Source organism: Spinacia oleracea, chromosome 5 (assembly GCF_020520425.1).
Source record: "Spinacia oleracea cultivar Varoflay chromosome 5, BTI_SOV_V1, whole genome shotgun sequence".
Lineage (NCBI taxonomy): Eukaryota > Viridiplantae > Streptophyta > Magnoliopsida > Caryophyllales > Amaranthaceae > Spinacia > Spinacia oleracea.
Genome location: NC_079491.1, coordinates 6,166,408 through 6,191,041, shown reverse-complemented (window position 1 = coordinate 6,191,041; position 24,634 = coordinate 6,166,408). Strand labels below are relative to the sequence as shown.

Below are 24,634 nucleotides of genomic sequence, written 5' to 3'. Positions count from 1 at the left end.
TGAATACTTTGAAACTTGTGTATAAATTATGACCCCTAGGCCTTTATTTATAGAGTTATGGAAAAGGAATCGTAATCCTAGTAGGATGCGAATTAATTGGAATTAGAATCCTACATGAATTCTATTTAATTAATTTATCCAATTAGGAATAGAAATTTAATCATACACTGACTCTTGTAGATTCAGGAATCACGCATGAGCACAAACTCACACACACACGGCAGCCACAAGGGCTGCCCATGCGCGTGCGAGCAGCAGCCCGCGCAGCACGGCCCACGCAGCCGTGGCCCTTGGCGCGCGCTGGGCCTGCCTTGCGGTAGGCCTGGCCGCTGCCTTGGCTGGGCTTGTGGCGCGCATGCTTGCTGGGCGATTGGCCCCGGCTTCGTGCTGGGCCTTCGTCCGGCAAGCCTCGTCCGATGCTAATTCGTACGATATGCTTCCGATTAAATTTCCATTTCCGGAATCTATTTCCGATACGAACAAATATTTAATATTTCCGTTTCCGGAATTATTTTCCGATTCCGGTAATATTTCCGATTCTGACAATATTTCCGTTTCCGGCAATATTTCCGATTCTGGTAATATTTCCATTTCCAATAATATTTTCCGATACGTACCATGTTTCCGTTTCCGGCAACATCTACGACTTGGATAATATTCATATTTCCGATACGATCCATATTTCCGTTTCCGGCAATATCATCGTTTCCGGAGTATTCATTTCTTGCCTGTGACGATCTTAGCTCCCACTGAAACCAAGATCCGTCGGTTCCGAATATTCATAGATGGAGTATTTAATGCTATTAAATACTTGATCCGTTTACGTACTATTTGTGTGACCCTACGGGTTCAGTCAAGAGTAAGCTGTGGATTAATATCATTAATTCCACTTGAACTGAAGCGGCCTCTAGCTAGGCATTCAGCTCACTTGATCTCACTGAATTATTAACTTGTTAATTAATACTGAACCGCATTTATTAGACTTAACATAGAATGCATACTTGGACCAAGGGCATTATTTCCTTCACTGCGAAGCTAATTTGGAGAAGACTAGGGGGACCAGCTCGTAATGATCACTTTTATGATGGACACCTACGCCAGTGGCTGACAAACAATCTAAGCCATGTAAATGCAGGTAACGGACCAATATGGCCAACGTACTTTGGCATCACCCTGTGGTGGATATGGAGATGGAGAAACAATTTCGTTTTTAATCGACGAGACCAAGCTCCAGTTGATGTTGGTGCCTTCTTACAAGTGAGATACAATGAAGCTCAAAGGGGGTTCGAGGAAGGAGTAGATGGAGAAGCTAGCAACAATGCCTCAAATGAAATCCTCATAAACTGGAAGTACCCTCCCCTACATTGGTATGCGCTCAACTCGGATGGAGCTGCTAAAGGCTGCCCTGGCCCGGCTGGAGGTGGGGCAATTATTAGAGATAGTGCGGGTTTGTTCGTGTCTGCCCTTATTGCAAATTTTGGCCATTGCTCTGCTTTCAAAGCTGAGTTATTGGCCTTGTGCCGAGAACTAGAATTGGCTAAAAATCTTAGAATTACAAAGCTACTAGTCCAAATGGACAACAAAGCATGTGTACAAGCCATAACAAGGACAGATACAACAAGAGGTGAATGCACCCACCTTAGTGAGCAATGTAGAAAGCTGATCCTCGAGCAACATTGGGAGGTTGAGGTAATTCATGTCTACAGAGAAGGAAATCGCGCGGCAGATTGGTTCGCCAATGAGGGTGCCGCTCAACCGAGTCAACTAAAGGTGCTAGGCTGCGCACCAAGGGGACTGGCAAGGATTGTGGAAGAGGACAAGTTGGGGGTAGCATGGCCAAGGCTTGTTCCTCCGTAGACCCCCTTCTGGTCCTATGCTTTTATTTTTTAGTATTGGCATTTCTTTTCTCTTAGTTTGATTCCTGTTGCGTATTTTTTCTTTTATTTGGAATTTCTTTCCTCAGTTGAATCCAAAAAAAAAAAAATTCTATACAGCTAAACCATTAGCATATGATGTCATTAATATAAAAATCTAAATCAAATATTTCCAAAAAAATCTCTAAAAAGAAATTAAATAATTCCAAAAAAAAATATTAATTAGATATTATTCGTTTTTAATTTCTTTTTAGGAAAATATTTAATTGTGTTTTAAGAAGATTAGTGACATCATATTCCGATTAATTTCGCTGGAAAATGAACGGGTTGTAATTTAAAACGGAGATATAAGTTTAAGATGTAATTTATAAATTTGAAAATTTGAGTTTGTAATCGACAAAGAGACAACTTTATTGGGTAATTTTATTTGACAATTTTTTCTTTTAAAAGTATAAAAGTGTGCTTTTTAATTTGTACTCTTCCGTCCCAGAATAGTCGTTACACCTCCCTTTGCTTGCACAAAAGTGGTTGTTTGATTATCGATTGTTATTTTATTGAAAAAGTAAATGCGGTAGGAGTTAGTGGAGTACTACCTCCGTTTCAGAAAGTTCTTTACACTTTGGAAAATGTGTCCAAAGTATAAAAACTTTGACCGTAAATTCTCACCATTGTATACATTAAAACGTTACATGTAAGATCTTGTTAGATTAGTCTCGGGATGTATTTTCAGAATATCAAATTTTTATAATTTTTTCAGATACGAATTTGATATATTAGTAATTAAATATTGCATTGGAATCCGTGCAAATAGTAACTGTAAAGATCTTTTTGAAACGGAGGTAGTATTTTGTTCCCGCCATTACTGGGGTGATTTTGCTTTAGTAGCGCGACAGTGTAGAAAGCTTCATTAACCAAGTCAAACTTAAGTATATAATATCCGTCATCATCATCATCACCCCCAACCCAATATAATGCATCATTCACCAACACTGCTTCCTCCTTATCTACCTCACAAAACAGATCGTCTTTATTATATATGTCACCAACTTCCCTCCAACTATTGTTCCGGAACGAAAACACATGAACTAGTTTACATACAAATTGCTTATTGAACCCGTACCGAGTTACAGAGTTTGATCGTTTTTTCGGAATAAGAGATGGGATGATGTGAGATAATTTCTGGATAGGTGAAATTGTGATTTGGTAAAAGTAGGGTTTTTTATTAGAGAATACCAATTTTTGGAGACGGATTTGAATCGGGCAAGTGATTTTACGGGTAATCGAACGAGTATTTCAAGGATCAAATCTTCGGGTAAGCAACCTCCATCACCCGCCACCACCACCGAAGACATTGTTTGCTTATCGTCCTTGGTAACCACCATGGCTGCCGCATAGGTTATGTTTCTCTAGGGTTTTGTTTCTGCGTAGCATATACACCTTGTTTTTGGAATTCTAGTGAGTGGGTTTAGAATACCGTGATAATAAGATAAGAAATACAGAGAAATTGTACTATTAACGACGGGAATAAGTAATAATATGTAAAACTAGTTAGCTCCTACTACCTCCGTTTCACAAAGTTCTTTACAGTTACTATTTGCACGAACTCCAATGCAATATTTAACTACTAATATATCTAATTTCGTAGGTAAAAAAATTATAAAAAGTTGATATTCTGGAAATACATACCAAGACCAATCTAACAAGATCTTACGTGTAACGTTTTGATGTATATAATGGTGATTATTTACGGTCAAAGTTTCCATAATTTGGACACATATTCCAAAGAGTAAAGAACTTTTAGAAACGGAGGTAGTATATTAAAATTGATATGAATAATATATGAAATGTCACTGCAAGAAATTGTACTATTAACGACGGGAAATCCCGTCGCTAAAGGCCAATAATTGTAGATTAACGACGGGATTTTCCGTCGCGAACCCGTCATAAAATGGGGCCTTCGTTAATGGAAAATCCGTCGTTAACCCGTCGTAAAAGACATTTGCGACGGTTGTTCCCGTCTTTGTTGGGTTGTTATCCCCATCGTAAAAGTCCTTTTACGACGGGATTTTTACCCGTCGTTATTAGATTGTCATAAAATATACAAAATTTGTAGTGTGTCTCTGTATGCTATGATTGATATGAAGCTTTTCTATGGCTGTGAGCATAGATTCTTAAGTGGCTCCGATAAAATTCATCCATCTTTTTGGTAAGAAACTAATTTGGTCATTTTTCAAATCTTTTGGGACCTTGTAGCAGGATTCGATACGGGCTTGAACGTCAGACCACCATTGATTATTAACAGAGAGTTTGGGACAGGAGGAATCAAGTTTGAAGAAAGAAATGGGTGGAGAGGTGGGTTAAGACCTGGGAGGTAGAAAGTAATCTAAACTTTTGATAGTTTATGTAGTAAGAGAATTGGGACTAATTATGTGACGTTACTGAATCTTATAAACCATGCATTGCCAGATTTTTAGAACCAGAAAACTATTTGTAATGACACTTAATTTATGAAAGTGATGTTTGCGGGTCCAATATTTTGCTATATATAAATCTATGGCATTACGGGTCTTGTAGCAGAGTTTGGAATGGGTGTGACGGCATGCTACTATATATTGATGAGTAATGAAGAGTTATGGTCTAGGAGGATTGAATTCCAATGAAAGGTTGAAGGGGTAGGAAGGAATCTGAACTTCTTCTAATTGTTTATAACTTTGGAACTGATCATGCGAGATTTGTGGATTGGTTCACTGTTGATGGAGCTTGAAGGTGTGGTGGATTCTTTTGGCAATAGTCATCTTGTATTTTTTGAAATTTTATAGTTGTACATATGAAATTAGTTGTGTATGTGTTTCTTTGATTTGATTTTAACTGGACTATATTGAACTTTTGTTTCAGCAGGACTACCATAAAGATTATGATTATGGTAGATAAGTAAGCAATAAGAAACAACGCAAATGTTCCTCTTGTGAATTTAAAAGTGAAATATTATTTTGTTATCAGAATCTTTGTTCTTTGTGCAATGTTTAGATTGAAACCAGTTTATAAAAATACTGTAATTTTCAATATTTATTGAATGTGTATGATTTATTGATCATTGGTTTTGTAAAATGATATTTTGTATGTGTTCCGCTTGAAATTAGGATGAAATGTAGCTTGGGTATGAGATGTGAATGTATCTAAGTACACTTTTATATTTCATACGTAGTAAGTGTTTTTTCTCGTTAGTATAAATATAGTAACTTTAACAATTTACAATTTCACATATTATACCAATCATAATTTCACAAAAAAATTGCTACTTTCGGGGACGGCGTTCACACACATTTTGCCTTGCTATTGGGCTCCAAACAACAAGGCACCTAGAATTAACCATTGAATTGTATGCCGGTTTTTAAATAGCATATTGACGGAATATATTTCAATATCTTGGGGGACCGTCCGCGCTAGCGCATGGTCCAACAACTAGTATATTAAAAGGTAATCAAATCTAATTGAGGTTGACATGAATGATTAAGGGTCTCTTGCTCCTTAACCAAGGTCTCAAGTTCGAGGCTTGGGTATGGAAAAAATCTCAATTGGGAGGGATGCTGCCCACCGAGGTACCCATGCAAACTCTCGCGGGAGATTAGTCCACTCATCGAAGGCGGTGGAAATTCCTCGTAGTAGAACAAAAAAAAAAAAGTAATCAAAACATGTTAAACTTAGCAAACATTAATTAAACTTATCCCACTGTATAATAACTAGATTTAATTAAGCAACATCCTTTCTGTACCAGATTTCTTGTGGAGTAGTGGCTACTGGCTAGAGTGTAAACTCTAACCTCTTTATACAGGGATCAAGCCTTGGTATCACCCCTTTCTCTCTCCTCTAAAAGCAATGTCTTTAACACCAATGCCATTTCTATTACGGAGTATAAAAAAATATCCATGTTCATACTTTTGTAATCTAATAATTCCCTTTAAAAATATTAAATTTATTGTACATCGAATGTATACATCACCTTTTATACTTCGTATATACTCCCTCCGTCCCGGAATACTTGACCTGTTTTTCTTATCGGGCCGTCCCTTAATACTTGACCTGTTTTTAAAAATGGAAATATTCTAACAATATTATATTATTTCTCACTCCACCCCTATTAACCCACCTACCCCCTACTCCATACAAAAAATAATTAAAAATTCAACCCCTACTCTCTCCCAACCCCACCTCTTAACCCACCTCCCAATAACTACATTAAAATAATACCCCACTATCAACTACTACCTATTAAAATAAATAAGTCAATTCAAGTCTCTTAAACTCTGTGCCGGTCAAACCAGATCGAGTATTCCGGGACGGAGGGAGTAGTAAAGCAACGTACAATAAACAAGAGCAGAAATTGTGTCTTCATGTGAAGCACTTCACTCAGCTCCCACACAAAGAATGTTAAGACTGTCAAAAGAAGACTATAAGACCTTGCTTGATCAATTAATTAGTAAGCATATATTAAAACCATTATCCATCACTTTCACAAGAGGCTAATTTAACACTTGCTAAATTTGGGAATATAATTAAGATGATCAATTATTAGCCCGGCAAAACTGACCCGAATTTGAAAAAACGACCGGATTGAACTGATCTGTAACCGAAATTAATCCGAAATGACCATCCAAAATTAACCCGAAAACTAAATAGACCCAACTTAAAACTGAAACCGTTGTGGAAGTGATTTGACCTGAAACGACCCGATACCCGAACGACCCGAACCGAAATACCCGAACCGATCTTCACCCTAAACTGAATTAACCTGAATCGAAAATAACTATAAAATTTAAATCAACCAGAACCGATCTGAATCGAAGAGCAACTCAAAATTACCAGTTAATTTTAAATACAAGTATTGTTTTTGTTTTTCATATATTATCATTTAATTTTTTTTTATTATTATTATTGTCGTTATTGTTATTATTTATAATTATTAATGTATACTTTTTTGTATTATAGGAAAAAACTTTGATAATATTATGATAGTGACCACCAAATCTAAAGATAAATAACATAATCAAAATTTAAAACCCGAAAAATCTTATCCAACCCGAAAAACTCGATCTTAGCCGAAAAAATCAATATAACCCGAAAAATCCAATTCGATATGAAGCAATCTGATACGAACCGATCCGATATTGACACGATCCGATGTTGACCCGAAATCCTGACCCGAACCAAACCCGACCCAATTATAAAAAACCGAAGTAACCTGAAATCCGAAACCGACCCGAAAGAAAAGTAACCCGAATTATCCGACCCAAATAGACCCGATCCTCCGATCCAAACGACCCGTTTACCAGGTCTAATCAATATGGGAATTAACACTTGTTTGGATGCTTACTATCAATGGATAATAAGCTGGTTCCAGACTGTGATTACCACTTTCACAAGAGGCTCATTATTTCTCTTAATGATAATGATTCTTCATTCTTGAATCATCGATCACTCATTAAAACTTGCTAATTTTGGTAATATAATTAAGAAGAAGATCAATTTGTCATGAACAATAGAGATTAGACGAAAAGCAACATAACAAAACAAAAAAAACTAAAACTAAAATACACAGTGTAGATATCTCCGTACAAACTGTTCGGGTATGACACAATGGCCTTCGGATTGAAGGCCCTTTCATAATGTGGAAGACCTAGCTTGTTCTTGACTGTTGTGAGTCTACGAATACCTTCACACAAGTGATGTTACTAGCGTTGGGGGTGATTTCGAGGAAAACCCCTCCGATGCCTAATCACTAGGTCCGGATCTAGAGAGGGTACTCTAGAGAAATGTATGTATGAATGTAATAAATGAACGTACCTTGATATGTGCATTAGGGCGACATATTTATAGTGTTTGTGTAGTAAATGCAGTTGGATTTTACTACAATTGGGACTTGGGCTGTTTATATGAGGCGTAGAACCTTTAGGAGGGAGAGCTGATTTATGTTCTATTAGCCATACAAGTTGGGAAGCAGGCCTAATTGATAGCCAACTGGGCACCCAAACGCAAACATACGTACCTAAAATAAGTTAGGGATCCAATTAAACAAGATGAATGAAGTTATATGGGGACAGAGTGGTAGGTGGTGGGAGGTTGATCAAAGTGAAGTTGCTATGCAGCCAATTTTGGTATCAACAAGTAACTATGCCTCTATACATTTTTTTTTCTTTTTTCGAATGAATTTTAAGGGCAATATAAATTATAAATGAGGGCGGGCCTTTATATGGGAGCGTTTTGTTTTAATATCACATTATGGGAGCGTTTTGTTTTAATATGATTGTAATTTTACTATTAATTACTATGTGTATACATTATTAATCACATAAATAATGTATACAAACCGTTAACTGCGTTCATGTCCATGAAAAAGGGATAACCGGATAATTCGAGTATTCGACGTAAATCTATTCTATCAGTAGGAAGCCATGGAGATAAATTAGTGTGTTAATCCCATTAGCTAATTATTGGGGTCAGTATTATTCCAAGGACAAAGATTGATCTCGTATTAGTCTAGTCTATGTAATTTTGTTTTTTATTTAGTTGTAATAATATTTCTAACACAGGCTAGTTATGGATTAAAACTTGGAACATTTCAACATGAAAACATACTTATATATGGGAAAATCTTATCAGCCATGCATTAAAACTTGAATTTACTAATTCGGGCATGGACCTAGCTCCATCTAAGTCGCCCAAAGTAGAAGGAAAATGAAATCAAATTGTCATTATAGAAAGTAGCTAAAAACCACATTTTGTAATTAGGGCTCTAAATTATGGTAGGAGACCTAATTAAGAAGAATATTCTTTAGACCCATCATTTCTTTTTTGTTACATTCCATATTAAGAACTTATATTATGAATTTTGGGAATGGCTAGCTATTCCAAATTGTGCCATGGCCTTAGTTGTCATTTGATTAAGATCATAGCAATAAATGGAATTAGACTATACTGTGTTCTACATATCTACAATTAAAGTATTCATTTAGTCATTTTACTCTAGGTTATTCCCATCGATCCCCTTAAGTTACAGAATCAATTAATTAAACGATGGAATATCTGAAAGACAACATCAATACAAGACGTTCATGTACAACAACCAACACAAGTTAATGAAGTTAACGGATATGCTTGTATACTACTCCGTAGGAGTTCAACATACAATTATATAGGGACTCATATTTGGATTTTTTCATCGTTAAGTGATAGAAATTTGAGTACGCACACGGAAGTTTTGTTAGGCCTTAATAATATAACAAAATTGTATTTACATCATTGATTACATTAATAAAAAATTGTACAACATTGGTAGAACACTGATAGAAATTTGCTCATGTCTTTCACTTATATCTTTGGTAGAACTCAGGACCTTATAAGTTATTTTGACCTTTAAGGACCTGATACAACTTTTCCAATTGGTTAACCACACCCTTAACTCAAATAGTGGCCCCGGCCCCCTAATTTAATAAAATTAGGGCTAAAATACAAGTATCCATTATATAATAGAGTCAGTCCATAATTCTCTATCCTCTATCTGTGCTACACTCCTTTCTGCTACTCCTCTGACCTAACCGGGCGGCGGCTCTACTCCGGTGAGGTCGAAGTCCTTATCTCCGGTAAGTAATACCTTCCTTTTTTTTATTTGCTACGATCATATCGCTCCTCTAATTATAAATACCATACCTTTCTCCCTCTTTTTGTACCCTCTTCCATTATGTTGATTCTGTTTTCAACACCGCAATAGCAGCAACATCTTTTGCCTTGGGTCGTCTATTCATATTTCTACCCAAATAATTTTTTAATACATTCTGTAATGTCGCAGTTTGTGAATTCTTTTCGTAATAATCCATGTTCTTGTTAGTAGGATGGAGGATATGCTAATGCTAGGGCGTCCGGCGTCCGGGAACAAAGGCGAGCTTGAGTTTGAGTTTGAGGATAATTCAGTTAGGAGTTGCATTAGCTTCTATAGTTTTTTGTCTTGCTGCTCCAGATTTCCCCTACAGGACTGCTTACGGGTATTCTATTCTATTAATAGAGGATACCAAGGGTATATTCGTAATTGTACTACTGTATATGTTAAAATGACTTTATTATTTTTGAAAATTGTTTGTAATTTTGGTTCAGCTTTTCGGGTTCGGTGATGAGTATCCAGGCCGTATTCAGCGTCGGACTTGCTAGCATTGACGTTTATGCTGTGAAAATGAATATAGACCTTCGGAGTTCGGACCACCTGCTTTTTCACCCTAATTCTTATTATTGACTGGGTACGTATTATTATTATTTATTCTGTATTGCTACTACGGAGTACTACGTACTTACTAATATAAAATGTTAGTTGTTGTTGTGTTACAGAAATGACATCATATTCATGCATGTTCGCAATTAACTCACCTTAAGAGCAAACAAAGATGTACTCGATCGTATTCGTAATTAATTAAGCTGCAAATTAAATCAACAATACCCATAACAATACACTTTTCCTTGAAAAATGAAAAGTGTTAACGGTGGTGATTTTAAAACGTTTTTGAATTTAATTAAGGTAGTCAATTTAAAATTCTTTTTGTAATATTAATTAAGGTGGTAATAAAAAGTATCAAAATGTGATAAACAAATTAAATTAAATTAGATTGAAAGGTTCAAGGGATATGAACAGGAGAAGATTAGGGAAAATCTATTTGTACAAATAAATTAGGAGGTTACTAGGTAGATTGAAAATTTGGGGTCAACCTTAATTGAACAAGAAAGCTTTAGAAAAACAAGTTACTTGTTGAGTTGGGAAATATACTAATTAACCTTCTTTGTAATGTATATTTTTCATCTTTTATTTTCACGCGACTTCAATTCCTAAGTAATATTCGTAGATATATACTACCTCCGTTTCAGAAAGTTCTTTACGCTTTGGAAAATGTGTCCAAAGTATAAAAACTTTGACCGTAAATTCTCACCATTATATATATCAAAACGTTACATGTAAGATCTTGTTAGATTGGTCTCGGGTTGTATTTTCAGAATATCAAATTTTTATAATTTTTTCATATACGAAATTGGAAATATTAGTAGTTAAATATTGCATTGGAGTCCGTGCAAATAGTAACTGTAAAGATCTTTTTGAAACGAAGGTAGTAGGATATTCATTACTCCATACTTACTAATTTTAGAATATTAATACCAGGTGACAAGTTATTTGTCGCTAGCAGCAGCGTCTTCATCAATGGCAGCAAACATGTATGACCATGGAATTGGTACATGTAAAGGAGTTCACTACGTACGTTCCCTGTCAGATGTTTAAAATTTCTTCAATATTTGTTTTTGTTAGTTGCTTTTTGAATTTCTCGTCTGCTATTCTCGTATCTTTGGTTTGGATCACTAAATGAGTAACGTATCTCAGAAGAATTAAGGACATTAAATATATTTTTAATTGTATTTTGTATTCATTATTAATTAAGACAATTAATGCATGCACTATATATGTAGGAAGTTGGTGCAGCAGATCGAATATTATGAATCCAAATTTACACTTGTATGCCTCAATAATTCAATATGAATGTTATTTAATTATATGTCCTACGTAATTGCCAAATATGTTTTCTGGCAAACAAACATGACGTGTGTTTTGATGGTATATTTAGCTCTTTCTTTGCCTTTCTATAAGGGGCAATGTATATGCAGGCCCGGCCCAAATTTAGCTAGTTGGTACCCTAATGGTTAGCTAGTCATTTTTAATAAATAAACAAGTGGGGACCATGTCATTTTGGGGGTTGGGAGGTGGGATGAGTTTCTGAAATTATTTGTTTAATAGGATGGTGGGTCATAGGGTAAATTAGATGTACTCCATCCGTTTCTTTTTGTTTATTACGTTTGTACTTTTGCACATTTATTAACGTATAATAAAGATTCTTATTCTTTTTTATTAAAAAAATAAACTCAAGTAAAACCTCAATCCACTAATCATTACAACAACCAATAAGATTATTTTATTTATCAAAATGAACCAATAATGAAAAAACACAAAGATTGCTAACTTAACATACTTGGAAAATTGTAAAGAAATTTAATGAGTTGAAAAAATTAAACCAATTAAAATTAAAAGATGGCACAAAAAATGATAGTATAATAAGTTTATAAAAGCAAAGATTCTTCTACGTAACAAACATTGTGAAACACCCTAAAGGAATACGTAACAAACAAAAAGAAACCGAGGGAGTAGCTTGATATTAATGTAGCCATATTTGTCAATCAATATTTTAAGTATAATTTAATTTAATATTATTTCATTGGCCAATTTTTTTCAAGCTAATTTACCATTTAAACTCCAGTGATCAAGCTAGTAGCTTGGAATTTTTAAAAATTACAAGCTAGTCCCTAACTACAACCATTAGAGATGCATGCTCTAATAACAATGATAAATATAGCATCATTAGAGCATCTTTAATGGCTAGCTAATATCATTGTAGCTTGATATGCCACATCAATTTTTCAAGCAACAACATTTTCTAGCTACAACATGCTCCAATGATTAGCAAGTAGCTTGATTTTTGTTTAACTTCTTTATTATTATTTTTTATTCTATTCTTACGTTTACATTCCTAATAATTAGGAAAATAAAGTAGTTGTATTTTTTCAAGGTAATTAGCTTGGTAGAGCTAATTTGCTTTGTCTAACTAATTTAACAAAATTGCTCCAATGGTTTAGCTACTTGTTTAAAAGTTTTGGAAATTGCAAGCAAGTCCCTAAATACAACCATTGGAGTTGCTCTTAGAAATCATTAGCACGTTACTCAAAGCATAAGTTGTATTTTTCCAACATGTAAAATAGCCAAAATATTATTAGGCTTGATCCCCCCCCCCCCCCAACATGTAAAACAGCTATTAGCTAGGTTTGATAGAATTAGCTAGGTTCATGGATATTACGTATAATCTTGATAGAATTAGCTAGGTTCATGGATATTACGTATAATCTTGACCTTTTTATATATATTTTTTTGGGTGCAAATGAGCCACAAGGGCGGGGATGAGAATCGATCCCAGAATCATCTGGAACCGGGATGGAAGCTCTAACCAACTTAGCTATTCATCACTCTCATCTTGACCTTTTTATATGGATATTGGAACGCTGGTTTTTTCAAAGGTGGGTTACAATATGTGGGCTCTTATTTTTGGTAGTAAAAGTTAATGTGTCTTTAAGGTGGATTCAGAATATCCGAATATGATAGGATATTTGTCAAGGAATAGTAATTCACATTTAGAGGAATTTCAAAACACTTTAATTATCGGCATTTATCATTGAGAATTACCGTTGAAATGACGCTTGAAGAGCTAAAGCTAGAAACGGTCGAGGGTGCTATATAACATGCCCAAAGTCACACAAGCGCATAAACTTCAATTATTATTTGCACTTTCACACTTCATAATTTTGTACGAATGCAAAAGCTAGGAATACAAATTGTAAAAGATCATGTGAATGGTCAAGAAAAAGAAGATCCACAAATATATGCTTAATGAAGGTCTGGAAGATGATTTGTATGAAATTTGAAATTCTATAAAAACACACATTTGCCGATATGTTAGATCAGACATAACATGAATATGATGGTGGAGTTGATGAAATAAGATCATTATGAGGGTCTAAGTTTTACAAACAATGACCTATTGAGATCTCACTATTTTGGTCAATAATTGGGGCCTAGGGTTATATTTCTTGTAGTTTTTTTTTTTATTTTTTATGATGAACAAATTAATTCATTGATAAAAAGTCATACGACATTTACAAAAAGATTTAAATCTAACAAATACATAACAATCGAATCAAATAAAAACTTTCTTTCACCATAGCAACGGTTGTAGTATATCAAATATTCTGTATACCCTCTGTTATATCGCTGTGATTTACAGCCTTCATTGACGAGGGGGTCTATAGATCTGTTGTAGATGTGACAAATATGATTTTCATCTTATTCGTCTGATTGTAGTCGAAAGATTGACATCCTCTTCAATCCCGCATAAATCTTTACAAAAGAAACAACCTGAACTAAACTAAACACACAAAACTTAACTAAAAACAAACCCACCATAGAGGTACTTACTACACTGAAACAATCAAATCTTCCATAGGGGTACTTACTACACTAAAACTATGTAGTTTTATTGAAATCTAACGCAAAAACACAACAGAATTGAAAGAGAAGGGGCGGAAATAACCAAATTTCCGAAGAAAATTAGCTATTTCCGCCCTAGAAAACCCTAATTTTTATACTCCCTATGCCCCTTAATACTCGCTCCGTTTCGACTGGACACGATTGCCAATGCACAACTTTGACCACCAATATCTTTAACTACATATTATAAAAACTTATAAAATTATTAATATGTTGAAAATATATATAAAGATGAAGCCAACAATATATTATATACTAACATTTGTTTTCATATACTGAAATAAAATAGGGTCAAAGTGAATTATTTGAATAGTGTGAAAGTCAAAACAGGTGCGAGTATTAAGGGACAGAGGGAGTAAACCCTAAAAAGAGAGAGAAAAGAGGGGGAGAGGGGAGAAGCGGCTTATTTATATTTCTTGTAGTTTAATTCAACTTTAACTAAAGGTTGACTGTTCAAACTAATAAAATAAAACAAAAATAAATTATAAGATTTATGAGTTAAATAAACAACTTAGTATTATTTGTCAGTTTGACATTTTTTTTGGGGTTTTTTTGGGTTTATTTTATTCGTCTTTAGATTTGAGTTAATACTTAGTATTATTTGTAAGTGTTGTGATTTTTTGTGAGATTAATGATTGAAATTGGTTAATTTTGTGATGTTGTATGATATTAAAGCTGCTAAATTCTTTTTTGTTTTTTTTTTGTGTGTTGATTTCATTTGTTATGCTTGTTTGATTTTTTTTTTTGTTTTGTTTTGTTTTGTTTCCTTTGTGATGTTTATACGTTAATCACATAAGGAGAGCGAACTTTTTGCATGATTTCTAAACAGATTGAAAGTAAAATGACGTTTGACCATTGGTTCGAATGAGGATGTCTTTTAAAGGGGTGACGTGCAGTGGGAAGTACGATAGATTGATACGTAGTACATAGTATTTTTAGGTTGTGACTCGTATTCTCATTTTCTTTTATAAAAAAAATGGGTTGGGCCTGGCTGGGTTATTCTTAAGGGGCCATCACTCGACCTGACTGAATATGACTTGTTTATGACCCAAACCGACCCATTTTATTTAAGTTTGATCCCCACCCGCCCTTGACACGACCCATTTTATAAGTTAAAAATGAAATCAATTAATTAAGTACTAGAACTAATTAGTTAAGCACTAAAACTAATTATTTAAAAAATAAAATCAATTAGTTAAGTACTGGAACTAATTAGTGAAACACTGAAACCAATTAGTTAAGCAATACTCCGTATAACTAATTAGTTAAGCACTAGAACTGAATGAAACCAATTAGTTAAGCAATTAAAGTGGTTTATCGATAAGACGGTGTTACACAAAAATTGTCGAAAGAACAACACCTAACTCATAGATCATGATAAATATTCCTCCTGACACTTACTCTGTCGCGGAGGAAGTATTTTCGGATATCAGATATGTGCTTGTAAATGCATATCATAGCAAAAGATAAAATAGGAAAAATGACAAAAAAGAAATTAAATGGTACTTTTTTAAACAAAAATGGTACTTTTTTTTACATGAATAGTATTTCCTCCTTTATCTTTTAGCTATTTGTCTAGCTTGTAGCTGATATGTGTATTGCCACACATATCTGATATGCAAAAAACAACCTCCTCTGCCGCGAGGGCCATGTGCCCATGAAAATTGGGAAAAGATAATTAAACAAAGGTTCTTTTAAGTTTTAGTTCTGCATTTTACTGATTTTAGTTTAGTTTAGCTTTTACTCCGTATATTACTGTTATTAACCTCCTGTCAACTTTTGGGGGCCTTTATAACATTGGACCTGTACTACTTTGGACCAGTATAAGACCGGGCCTGTCCTACTTCGGACCAGTATAATAGGATTTTATTTGATTTCAGAATGATATAACTAATTATTCATAATGTAAATTATTTTTTGAGCCTTTTTGCTATCACGAGTCACGACTTTACGAGTCCTTTTGATTTTGATGTTGCATTAGCTAGTTTCATTGGGATTCAACTACTATATATAGGTAGGAGGTCAAATCGGCTCACCGGATAGGTTTAGGATATGGTTCGAGTCACGTCAAAATCGATTAAGATAGGATTAATGTTTTATTTGGGTCGATTCGGATCGGTTAGGATAACTTTGGTTCGGATGAAGCCGGGTCCTAAATCGTTTCAAGTTGAAATCGGTTTATGTTCGTGTAACCTCAGCTCAGGTCATTCTTGGGTTTGATTTGAACATTTTTTAACCGGTTTGTTTTGGTTCAGATTGAGTTTGGTTCGGGTGTATGTCGGATTCAGGTACAATTTAATTGGTTTACTTTGGGTACAGGTCATGTCAAGGCTGACTAAGTCCCGAAATCGAGACATGTATGGATCTGTGAGTTTCGGGTTAGGACCAAATTCGGATCAGCTGTACCTCGGATTCAAGTCAATTTGGATTGTGTTTGCGTTCAAGCGTAGATCGGAGTTAAATTTTTATTGTTAGCTTGCATGTGTTCTATTAATCAAGCGACTCTCGAATTTGCGATAAAATTCAAATCACTTTATTATTCTAAGAATCTTTAGACTAAATAATTTCTTTTAAGGCTCCTGTTACTTTTTGTCTCCAAATAATTTAATATAAAATAAATAGAATATATTTTTATATATCGAGTTGGATTAATATAATTAATAGTTTTATTCAGTTAACTAGGGTATGGTTTTACATAGTATATCGGGTGGCGTTCATATATATATCAGGTTAACTCAATTCTGTTTATTTTCGGATATCTGATTAAATCGGGTTGAATTTGGATAGGGGTAGACGTGGGTTGGGTAAAATCAGATATCGAGTTTTATCGGATCGGATTAATTACGGTTGTTATCGGGTAAAATCGATTTTCGGATGTGGGTTCGATCCAGTTAAAGTTATCGGATGCAAATCAACTTATAGGTCTCCTCAGGTTGCTAGCGGTTCAAGTACATGTCTTTGATTCACGGGTTAATGGGAGTTTGTGTCAACAACGGATCGACTTGATAGATTTTGAGATCAATATTTCTCGGATATATTTAGTTCGGATGTCGGTTAATTTCGATCGAATTAGGTCACTTTGTGATAGCCCTATATATAGAGATTGGGGACACTTGCGGGGCTTTGGTGTCCCCTTAAGGCCATGGGGTAGGGAATTTTAACGGTATGTATCTTTTACCACCCTCTCCAATCGTACGCAAAGTTTCCACCTATTGGTTAACTCTGGTTAAGTTGACTCGTAACTTACAAAGTCGGTCATTAAAAGAAAAAATAATTATTTGTATCGCCCTAGTTTAAAATTAGTTTGTGTTAATTTGATGATATTAGGATTTCAATTTAACTTATACCATTTATAATTATAATTGAAATTAAACATTTAGTCCTCGATTATTTTCCCAATTGATATTACTGGGAAGGACATGCTTTGAGGCAATCCTCTCTAATATCAAAACAATTTTCTTTACAACAAAAACAAGTCCTTTGTGGCCTGAAAAGTTTTCCGCATGTAGTTGGCTGGCAAGGTATGATTACTATGTCATTCAACACATCTTTGCTTTGCTTCATCATCTTTGAGCTTCCTTGGCTTTCACCACTCTCATAAAAATCACCTACATAGAAGCACAAACAAATTATATTCAATTTTAATTACTCCTTCCGTTTCTTTTTATTTTTGTCTTTTTAATTTTTGCGCATTTTTAATTAAAACTTTGAAACATAAATATCTACAAATACGTAATATTAAAAAAAAAAAAAAAAAACCTTATAAAAATTTGATATGAGCGACTCTACACATATATATATGATTGTTCATGTATATGTATCAAAAGAGATACAAAATATGATAATAAAGAAGAAACCGGGTGGACCACATAGAACTTACAATTTGCCATGATCAGAAGAGAGCAGATGATGAAAACAGACAAAACGGTACCGTTCGTTGCCATTAATTGCTATGAATTGATGAACTAAGTGTAGATTTTTTTAATGAGAAGAAAATATTTATGATATTTGGAAGTACATAATAGTTTTAGCTACCCTTGTATTTATACCAAAAATTTGTTTAGGTTTAGTTTTGAATGATACTTCGTATCTTTTTCAATAAAATAATAACATAAATGCAATGGATCATTGATTAGCCAACAAATTATTTCCTTCCTTCCTTCCATTTTCTTTTTGGTAAGAAATCAAAAAGAATCCTTCAAAGGAAAAAAAAAAATCACAAAGTAATAGAATTTGTTGATTTTTTTAAGAGGTGATTAAAAGATCACTGATAAAATATATATATAAAAAAAAAGGGAGCCAAATTATGTTTAAATAAAATGGGCCAAATTACGTCACTTAATCCTTTAATTCAATTATCTATTTAAAATTTTAAATGTGAACTAGTCTGTATGCGTGCATTAGCACGAAATATTTATAAAATTTAAAAGCTAATAAAAAAGCATTAATTTTAGTTTCCTTTTTTATTCGTATTATTATTTAAATTGACAAAAAAAATTAACATTTTCCTTTTTAAATAGTATTTTTTTTCCTCTTGTTGATAATTTAATTTCATATTTTGGTAGTTTCCTATTTTGTTCAGCTTAATTAATTTAAGGAAATTAAGGGTAATGACGTGGAGTAGTTGTGGTTTGAGAATTGGGGTTTTGAAGGCCTCTCATTTCTCACCACTCTACTTTAATAATATAGATATGAATATATGATAATTTGTTCAACTTAACTAAAATGAGAAAGATAACATGTGAGTTCAGACAATCTACCAATTTTAGAAGTAAATTGTTACATATGTCCACTAATGTAACTATACAATATATATGTTTAATATTTTATAATATATGTATCATATTTTTATAAAACATGTGCAATACATGTATAAAATGTACTCCGTAATATACAATATATGCGTGTAAAATACAATAAATGTCAATAAAGGTTTTCTGAATGATGGGGTGAACTTTTTCCCACCCAAGCTCTCCCCTAGATCCGCCCCTGCATTTACAGGCGAATAATATCACCCTCGCTCATACCGAAACAAGAAAAAACTAACGTCACAAGATCACAATGTCGTTTTATTATAGTCACAAGATCGTCTTTTTAAAAAGTTTATACTACATACGTAGTAGTTGATACAACTATAGATGGCAGGTAATAATTTGTTGGCTTATCTATCAGTGATTATTGCGTTACACAATGTTTTGACTATAAATACAATGTTAGATAAACCCATATATCTTCTTGTTGTACACATTTAAAAACCTACCTTTAGCAAGGGTATATGGTAGGGTAAAGGTCATAAAACAACAAAAGGGTCAATGGTCAAGTCAAGCCCAGTCAAAATATATAAGCTCAAGAGGAAGAGTAACGTAACCCAAGCAAAGGAAAGACCCAATGAAAACGCGAAGCCCAGAAAAGGCAGAATGCCAGTGCCAGTTACAAGGAAGTTAGGAAAAGCGTAATAAGTCAAGGGTGACGTGGCCACGTTTATTCAACTTCTCTCTCGCCCAAGCAGTTATGGAAGCAAATCCCACTCACCTGCAAATCGCTCTTCAACCGTTTCTCTCCAAGAGTATATATACACTCAGAAATAGCATTCATAGAACATCAACAACACACTACAAACAAATCATTTCTTAATTTCGTAGCTTTCCGTAGCTTTTAGCCCTAGCGCTTAGTGTAGTCCTAGGCTTAGAAGCCTAGCAGTAGCGTAACAATAGTTTGTAGTGTTTCCCTCATGTATTGAATCACTTCCCGCAGTTTAAGTTGTGAATTTTTCAAACATTCAACCATGGAGGTACATCCATGGTCTCAAAGAATCAAAAATTCATTATAACGAATAGCTTATCCAATTCCATAAAATAATCACAAATTTAAAATAGCATCTTACAATTAACGGAACTTGTTACACGACGAATCAAACATATATAAATGAAAAATATGAAATCCAAAGCGTGTGAATAAATTCATTTCCAAAAGAAAGAGAAAATTGAATCAAACAAGGAAAAAAAGCATAAAGTTCAATGAATTATAGTGGAGAAATGAAACGGAAACTTACGGATAATTGAAGTTGAGAGGAGAGAGATGAAGATGAAGAAGATCAACCAAAGAGAGAAGAGAGAGAGAGAGAGAGAGAGGGGCAGTCCACGAAGAAGGAGAGAGAGAGAGAGAGAGAGAGAGAGAGAGAGGGGCAGTCCACAGAGAAAGAGAGAGAGAGCATATTACCCAAACAGAGTAGAAACTGAAAAATTAGCCGAATGCAAATCAAAATACTAAAATGGGTATAATTACAAACTAGTTAGTGGTCACTAGTCCGGGCGATACCTCAGAGTGTAGTACATAGTCCTGGTTATTGGGCGGGTCGGGGCGGGTCATTAGCGGGTCGGGTCATTTACGGGTCATGAAAAATACATGCGGGTCAGGGTCGGGTTAGGGTTATAAGGGTCAGGGTCGGGTCAGGGTCATAGCCAAAAGAAAATAGGGTCTATAACGGGTCGGGTCATAGCCAAAAAAAAAAGGTTCTTCACACCTACAGAACAACAAATCTATATACAAAAATTTCATTTAAAATACACTGAAAATGAATCAGATTGTCCTCAATATAATTACACTGAAAATGAATCAAAATATTCAGAAATCAAAACCAAGGTGACATAATTTCATTTAAAATTCCAATAAAAAAAATCATTTCAAACTACTCCAATTAGGCGAAGAAATATTCAGAGGCCCAGATACATAAATGCATAAGGATGAGCTTCCACCCCACCACCACCACTACCACCAATTCCACCACCACTTTCCACCATTTGCATGGTCGTTGCAGCCATCTCTTCCACTTCAAGTTTTGCTTCAACTTTTAGAGTATTCGTTGGATTAATGGAAGAAAATGTAGGGTGATGAATTTAATTGAAAACGAAAAGCCGGTGCTTAGATTTCTTTTCCTTTCCCAAAGATCATATTTCGCTCGTGTTGTAGTCTGCTATATAGTTGCAACACTTTCCAAAAATGCAAATGTCATAATAGTTGCAACACACCTAAAATAGAAACATTTTTTACCCAAAGTTACAATTTTACACCTAAGATAAAGTAAGTAATGTGACTAAAGTGGTTGTGGCCCCACTCAAGTACCAATTTCTTAAATACCGTGTAGAGGGTATGTTGCAACAATAAAGCATCGGAGGAAGTAATATCTTTTTCTGCGAGTAAAAATCACCAAAATTAAAATAGAGAAATGGGTGATGATAAATGTCGCAAGTTGCGACAACATTTAGTTGTCACAATCTTACGTGTCGCAGTTTAATTGGTACATATAGGCGTCACGTAGACTATATGTCGTCATAATATTTTTACTATCAATTCAATATTTTTACTATAAAAATATGTAAATAAGATAGTCGATATAAAGAAGGAAACAAATTAAAATATTGAGATTTTCCTACCTTTTATGGAACATGTATAATAGATTATATAAGTTAAAAGTTTTAGTTTTCAATTTAAATCATGACACATAAGCATGACATGTCATCATTGTGACACGGCTTAAATATCACATGTTGCGACCTTTATCATTTTCGTAGAGAAATAAGTAAAATATATACATAGTGTAAAAATCAAAGTGTTTTATTTAAACCAAAGTGTGAGGAAAAGATGCCAGGGCTATTGCGAATAATTGACTTCTGGTTAATGGTTATAATCTTGTGGAAATTCAGCTTTACAGGAGAGGAAGTAATCATGGCAAATTGGTAACTAGTTATTGTATCACTTGGAAAGTCCTCATTCCACTGTTCTTTTGGGCCCTGTTTGATTTTGAATATTGCTTTGCGTCTGTCATATTCACATTTTCTCTGTGTAATCAAACATCTTATAGGGAATATTATTTATTTTATTTTATTAATTAATACTATCTCCGTTTCATAAAATTTTTTACAGTTACTATATGTACGGACTTAATAGGTCTCAGGTTCGAATCCCCCCGCCTCCATTTGTAATTTATATTGCCCTTATGGCTCATTCGTACCCAAAAAAAAAACTATTTGTACGGACTCCAATGCAATATTTAACTACTAATACATCCAATTTCGTACGTGGAAAAATTATAAAAAATTGATATTCTGAAAATACATACCGAGACCAATCTAACAAGATCTTGAATGTAACGTTTTGACGTATATAATAGTGAGAATTTATGGTCAAATTTTTCATATTTTGGACACGTATTCCAAAGCGTAAAGAACTTTCAGAAACGGAGGAAGTATAACAGAAGTTTGTTACAATTATGTTATTGCTGAGCTGGCCTTATGGTCTTGTATATAAGCAGTTTGTTCTGCTTTGTTTCATTTGTGTGAGAATAATCGAATAAAACTAATTTCTTCCCAAATTCTCTCTGTAAATATTTTTGGGTTTCTTCATGGTATCAGAGCAAGAATCTCTGATTTGAGGTTGAGGTTATCTCATATTGAGATTAATTAGATTTGTTCTTAAATCAAGAACTACGAGTGTGTGATTACTGAAAGTTTATTGCGAAACTTCTTGCGGATTACAATTGTGATTGCGAAGTTTCTTGCGTAAACTCTGGAAATTTGTTTGGTAATTGATAGAGTGATTTGCTCATCTCTTGACGACAATGGCGATTGAAGATTCTGAAAGTGATAATTCGCATAACAACATAAACAATGGAGGCAATGGTGATAATTTTGATCCCTATTTCATCGCTAATTCGGATAATCCAACTTCTTCATTAGTTGCTGTTGTGTTTTACTGGTGTGAATTTTGTTAATTTGTTGGAGTAGAAATGTTAAACGTGCTTTGATTGCTAAGAACAAAGAAGGTTTTATCAATGGTGGAATAACAAAATCAGCTGTTAATCACAAAGATTATCCGAAATGGAAACGAGCTGATTTTATGGTTGTTAGCTGGATTTGAGTTCAATGAATCATGAGTTAGCTGATGATTTTGGTTATATTGATAATGCTGCTGAACTGTGGTGTGAATTAACTGAAAGATTTGGTCAGTCCAATGGTCCATTAATCTATCAGTTAAAGAAAGAGATCGTGAATCTCACTCAACAAAACATGACTATTGTTACATATTATGGCAAACTGAAGAAGCTGTGGGATGAAATGATATAATTTTAACATGTAAAATTTATGTGAAAGTTAAGTTTGATTGCTACTTGAAAGCTTCGTTTTGCACCTTTTACTATTGAGCGACTCCAAAAGGACGACTATTAATGATGTTTTTGTAGTAGAGAAAATAGTAGAATTTGTTTTTTTATTTTGGAAGAAAATATTACTTCATTCGGCCGTTTTAATATTAGGAAAATTTGGTAATATTAATCCAACATTTGGTCGGTTTTCTTTTATTAAGCCCACCTACGACATATTTTTTAATAATCCCACCTTTATCACCCAACGACTTTTATTGGGCCCAACACGTCATAAACCTATTGTAGGCGGTAATATGTCCCTACGTGGAAGTACTCTCTCTTGGTATATTCAGTCATCATCATCAATTCATCACCATCTCGATGATTTTTCACCGGTTATCGCTCCCTTCAGCCCAATAAAAGTAGTTGGGTAGTAAATGTGGGATTATTAAAAAATATGTCGTAGGTGGGATTAATAAAAGAAAACCGTCCAAAGATTGGATTAATATTACCAAATTTTCCTTAATATTATTGCACTATATATGTATTGCAAAATATTTTTGGTATGGGAAAAGGAAGATAAAGAAAGATAAAATTACAAACATGTTCATGTGATTACAAGTATTAAATAATTCAACACGTGTTAATATGTACTCTCTCCGCCCCGTAATACTTGTCCCGATTTGACCGGTACATAGTTTTAGGCAAAAATTAAACCGTATAATTAATTTCTAAATGAGCGCACTTTATGTGATTGCTACTTAAAAGCTTCGTTTTGCACCTTTTACTATTGAGCGACTCCAAAAGGACGACTACTAATGATGTTTTTGTATTATTGAAAATAGTAGAATTTGTTTTTTTTTGGAAGAAAATATTACTTCATCCGTTTTAATAATATTGCACTATATATGTATCGCAAAATAATTGTGGTATGGGTAAGAGGAAGAGAAATTAAGAAAGATAAAGTTACAAATGTCCATGTGATTACAAGTATCAAATAATCCAACACGTGTTAAGATGTACTCCCTTCGTTCCTTAATATTTGTATCTGTTTGACCGACAAAAAATTTTAGCCAATTTAGTTGACTTACTCTTTCCGTCTTGGAATATTCATATCGGTTTGACTAACACATAGTTTAAGACAATTTAAATGACTTATTATTTAATTACATGGTATATGATATTTGATATTTTTTTTTAATATAGTTAGTGAGAAATGTGTTAACTTTTTGAGGGTGGTGGGGGGTGGGGGTGATTTTTTTAATATTTTTTTAGATGTTAGGAATATAAGTGGGACTTTAGTTAAGTGAGAAAAACAATATAAAATTAGAAAAAAAAAATGTCATTTATACAAACAGTGCAAGTATTCCGGGATGGATGAAATATTAATTTATTAGGTGGAGTAGCTGATAGTGGAATTGTAATACCCCGAAGTTTTAAATTCGA

At 34.0% G+C, this 24,634-nt stretch overlaps 1 long non-coding RNA gene across 2 annotated transcripts; it reads left to right on the top strand.

The window, feature by feature from the left end:
• Positions 1-9,353: 9,353 nt before the first annotated feature.
• On the top strand, positions 9,354-16,683 carry LOC130461028 (uncharacterized). Of its 2 annotated transcripts, XR_008921320.1 has the most exons (5): positions 9,354-9,511; positions 9,760-9,910; positions 10,020-10,159; positions 11,068-11,160; positions 16,369-16,683. It is a non-coding gene; the product is annotated as an uncharacterized lncRNA (long non-coding RNA). The 2 variants fall into 2 exon arrangements; XR_008921319.1 differs by lacking the exon at positions 16,369-16,683 and having other exon boundaries at positions 11,068-11,453.
• The last annotated feature ends 7,951 nt before the right edge of the window (positions 16,684-24,634 follow it).